We start from the raw sequence: 5,317 nt of genomic DNA, 5'->3' as shown, positions 1-5,317 counted from the left end.
GCAATGTTGTTTACGTAATATTTTTTCGTTTCTACGGTACACTTTTCAAATGTTTACGGAGCATTTTATATATTTCAAGGTAATTTGTTCAATAATTTAAGGAAAAATGATCAGTTTTTTTAAGGAGCATTTTTCAATTGGTTAAGGATAATTTCATCTGTTTTAATGGACAATTTTTGGGCTGCCCTTGCATTTTTGGTGGAATAAAATCTATATGAGATGTCAGATTGAAGTCAGCAGATTGCAATAGAAACGTTTTTATATCACCACCCTCCTCAGCCGTGCGGTAAGACGCACCTTTGGAAACTGCGAGGCGGCTTTGCTCCAGTGTGGGGATGTAATGCAAATAAGAAGAAGAAGAAAAAGATATCACCACCAATTGTTGCAAGGACGTGGCCGAGGCTATTGATAATTTAAAATATTATTTATTATTAAATTTATACTATGAAAATGGCTAACTAGTTACATTATTATGTACGTTATGTGTTTTTTTTTCAATTTTGTTTGAACTGCAATCTCCGAGTTTTGAATAATATCGCATAAATGTTAATTATGATGCATGTGCATCATTTAAACACATTCCACATACTTTGTAGTACATATTCTAAGTATTTAGCTTCAATCATGCAAACAAAAAAAAAATGAAATTTTGTATGAATTTTTTTTCCCGTTTTTGGCAACATCCCCATTTTGGCAACATTAAAATCCGCTCGTGTTGCCAAAATCGGGAAGGGACTGTATTGAAGATCACACTTGTTTCGACCGGAGCAAAGCGCAATACATGCGCAAGAGCCACCGAACACCAAATAGATATTTTATTATTTTGGCAACAACTAAAACACGCACTGTACTTGTTCGATGGCTACACCCGAAAAACAGATCTTACAATTATTGTATAAAAACGTGGCATATACAAATCTGTAAGGTTTTTATACAGAAATTGTATTAAAATAATACAAATCTGTATAATTTCAATACAACGATTGTATTAAAATCTTACAAAAATTGTATATGCCCAATTATTATACAGTTTTTGTAAGGTTCTTATGCAGAACTGTATTAAAATCTGCCATCCGCTGGTTGGGTGATACTTTAAAACTCGGTGAAGAATATCCTCGATTACTGATTCGAGAAATGTTTGAAACGGCAGTGTAACCCAGCAGGCGATGTCCTGCATAATAGGGGAGAATGCGCGTTATGAACTGCCCAACTAATTCCCATACAAGTCCGATTTTTGCCTTTCTCGTATACAAAGTATACGTAAAGGCTATATGTTCGCTCCAAAAACGAACTTTTTATAGGAGTCCCGGAGACCCATAGTGTTATATACCGATCGACTCAGCTCGACGAATTGAAGTGATGTCTGTGTGTATGTGTGTGTGTATGTTAGGGTGTCCCAAAATTGGACCAAGTCTGGGATTTTGGGGGCTCAACCTTCAAATGAAAGCTTAGGGTATAACAAAAGAAAAATTGTTCTACGACAACTCTAGGAAATGACGTTTAGGGGTGGCCCCGACGCGTTTTATGAAAAAAGTGCATTTTTTATAGATAACATCGAAAATACCGGTATATCGGAAAGAAATTCGATGAAACCCATCCATTTTAAATTTTTTACATTTAACTTAGGGTCTATACTTTATGGTAAAACTTTGATACCGCATGTTTTAGCTCTATATATTTTTCACTGATGCTTTAAATGCCCAAAAATGATGAATTTTTCTTAATATTTTTTTATTAATGCATCCAAAACGGGTATCCATCATAATGCTTTCGAAACTAGATAAACATAGAAAGATGGGGAATTTTATAACGAATATTTTGCTAAAAATAGCAACCTCCTATCTCTATCCGTTTAAAAGTTATTCACGATTTACTGCAGCTTGAAAAAAGACTTTTTGAAATTTCGGATCATAATACCTGGATCATGTTTAAGTAAAGAAACGCCTACTTTTCCATACCAACCAAATGAGTGCTTTAATAACCAATATAGTATTCATATGAGTTGCATAAAATTGATTTTAATACTTATTTGAGTGTTATAATGGAAACCCAACGATGGACCAGCAGTAACATGACTGACTACAAATTGTTCAGTTAGTCTGGGTGAGTACTCAAATAGATTGATGAATATGGTTTCAAAACTACCCATAGGTAGGTTCAGCTATCGTTTCATGGTTGAGTGAGCTGTGCAACGTTTCACGATAACATGGAAATTAATTGTTTTCTGACCAACTTGATTTTTAACCAGCACGATCATGTGAAGTTAATCCGGCTGGATCATTTTGGTCCCGATTTATCGATGCAATCAATTTATCATTGTAATCAGTATTGGTAGGCAAAATAGTTCGTAATTAGTGTAGATTGTTCTTATTTCCAGAGAGATTCCGTAGATGGTAGATGCCAAATATTTCAATATGCATTATAAAATAATAATTATAATAGTAATTTGTGTAACTAGTTGCAAGAAGATGATTTAATCAGCATGGTTGTACGTTTATCCAACGAGGCTTGCTGAATGAGATAAATACTACGAGTGCTGATAAAATCGAGTTTTGCAATTAGTTGCACACACAATTTTTTGCAATGGCGTAAAATGAGCTTCAATATGGCGTAAAATATGACAAATCGATATCAAAATGATCTAGTTGGATTTGCTTCACATGATCGTTCTTGCAAAAAATCAAGATGGTCACAAAACAACTAATGTTATCGAACAACCATGTTATCGAGAAACATTGCACAGCTCGACAAACCATGACACGAAAACTGAACCTACCTATGGGTAGTTTTGAAACCATATTCATCAATCTATTTGAGCACTCACCCAGATTAACTGAACAATTTGTAGTCAGTCATGTTACTGCTGGTCCATCGTTGGGTTTCCATTATAACACTCAAATAAGTATTAAAATCAATTTTATGCAACTCATATGAATACTATATTGGTTATTAAAGCGCTCATTTGGTTGGTATGGAAAAGTAGGCGTTTTTATTTAAACATGATCCAGGTATTATGATCCGAAATTTCAAAAAGTATTTTTCCAAGCTGCAGTAAATCGTGAATAACTTTTAAACGGATAGAGATAGAAGGTTGCTATTTTTAGCAAAATATTCGTTATAAAATTCCTCATCTTTCTATTTATATCTAGTTTCGAAAGCATTATGATGGATACCCGTTTTGGATGCATTAATAAAAAATATTAAGAAAAATTCATCATTTTTGGGCATTTAAAGCATTAGTGAAAAATATATAGACCTAAAACATGCGGTATCAAAGTTTTACCATAAAGTATAGACCCTAAGTTAAATGTAAAAAATATTAAATGGATGGGTTTCATCGAATTTCTTTCCGATATACCGGTATTTTCGATGTTACCTATAAAAAATGCACTTTTTTCATAAAACGCGTCGGGGCCACCCCTAAACGTCATTTCCCAGAGTTGTCGTAGAACAATTTTTCTTTTGTTTTACCCTAAGCTTTCATTTGAAGGTTGAGCCCCCAAAATCCCAGACTTTGTCCAATTTTGGGACACCCTAGTGTATGTGTGTGTATGTGTGTGTGTATGTGAGTGTGTATGTGTGTGCGCAAAATAATCTCACTCATTTTTCAGGCACTTATCATTAACCGATTTGCTCGCATTTGCTCCGCTCGACGCGGAATCTTGTCCCATTGTTTCGTATTGAAAATTGGCCGAATCGGACTATGGGCTTCGGAGTTATGGCCAAAACATATTTTTTTACAACAAAAATTCTCACTCACTTTTTAGACACTTACTCTTAGCTGATTTACTCGCAACAAGTTTCATTCAACGCAGAATATTGTCCCATTGTTTCGTATTGAAAATTGGACAGATCGGACTATGGATTTCAAAGTTATGGCCAAAATCCAATTTTTCATATGATAAACACGTACAAAATTCTCACTCATTTTTCAGGCACTTATCCTTAACCGTTTTGCTCGCAACAAGTTTCGTTCGACGCGAAATCCTGTCCCATTGTTTCGTATTGAAAATTGGTCGAATCGAACTATGGGATTCGGAGTAATGGCCAAAATACATTTGTTGACAAGAAAAATTCTCACTTTTTAGGCACTTACTTTTAGCCGATTTGCCTGAGTGACGAGTCGGCTGGGTGGGCGAGTGTTTGCGTGTTTTTATTTTGTTAAATTTGTGCGGGTCCCAGGATCATACAATTGATTATGCCAGATACGCGAGTGAAATCTTTTTATGAGGAAACAGCGAAAAGTGAAATATGTGCAGAATCAGAGTTTTTTGTTTTGAAATCGGACTTTCCTCGCGTGGTTTCCGAATTTTTCAGCCATTCTTTTGATTGAGTGCCAATTTAGTTTTCTGTTGTGAGTGAAATGCAAGGTTGCCAATTAATATGGCCTCATTTGAATTAGTTGTATTTGAATTACTTGCGGGTGTTCCAAGCTGATCTGCGGGAATTAATAGTACGGGTATGGGGAAGACATTTAAAAACTACCGAGAAAAAAATAGTAATAATAATAAAGTGATTGTGTGAAAAATATTGCTGCTAAGGGCAATTGTGTTCGAAGATGCTATATATAGCGCAGTGCACGGAAGACATCATATGATTGACTTGTAGACTTAAAACAACGAAAGAAACGGACAAGTATCATACACGAGTTTTCTTACCAGAATGAGGAACTGACAAACAACCGGTGAGTTCGTTCCATTAAGAAGATAGCAAATATTTCCATCACAGTTTGTTCAAAAGATAAAGGAATTACCCTTGTCCACGATTGCTTAGTTTTTACTTTTTCTCTAAGCCGTAAGGTTTGATGATTGCTCTATTTTAATTATACCTAATAAAACATATATTAATGAATGCGTACTAATTATAAATCTTACAGTCCTGGCACCACTGGTCTAAAGCTCTCAGTCTGAGGACACGAGTTGAGTGCTGAGTGTTGTTTGGCATATTTTAGTTCCCACACACACATAATCTCGGTTGGGCGTGTGTGTGGAGACACCGTTCGTTAGATGCAATTGGTTTCGGATCCATGTTCCAGCCAAAGCTAGTAAGTTTTTTTTTCTGCAATCCGCTAAGGAAACATTCAGCGAATTAACTGCACATTAGGGTGTCCCAAAAAAAATCGATGTTCGAAAAGTCATGGTGCTCAACCCTGAAATGAAAGATATACCTGTCTGGATAATTTTTGTAGAACAAACCGAATTTCTAAAAAATCGTTCAGAGGTCGCGCCAGATCGATTTTTGAAAAATGAGCTTTTTTTAGGTAAAAAATCAAATATTGGGTCCTTTCACAATTTTTTTTCAGGGTCACCCATTCGTT

The sequence above is a fragment of the Armigeres subalbatus genome, chromosome 1, assembly GCF_024139115.2.
Source record: "Armigeres subalbatus isolate Guangzhou_Male chromosome 1, GZ_Asu_2, whole genome shotgun sequence".
NCBI lineage: Eukaryota > Metazoa > Arthropoda > Insecta > Diptera > Culicidae > Armigeres > Armigeres subalbatus.
The sequence above is the reverse complement of the archived record's forward strand: the minus strand, read 5'-3'. Positions refer to the sequence as shown.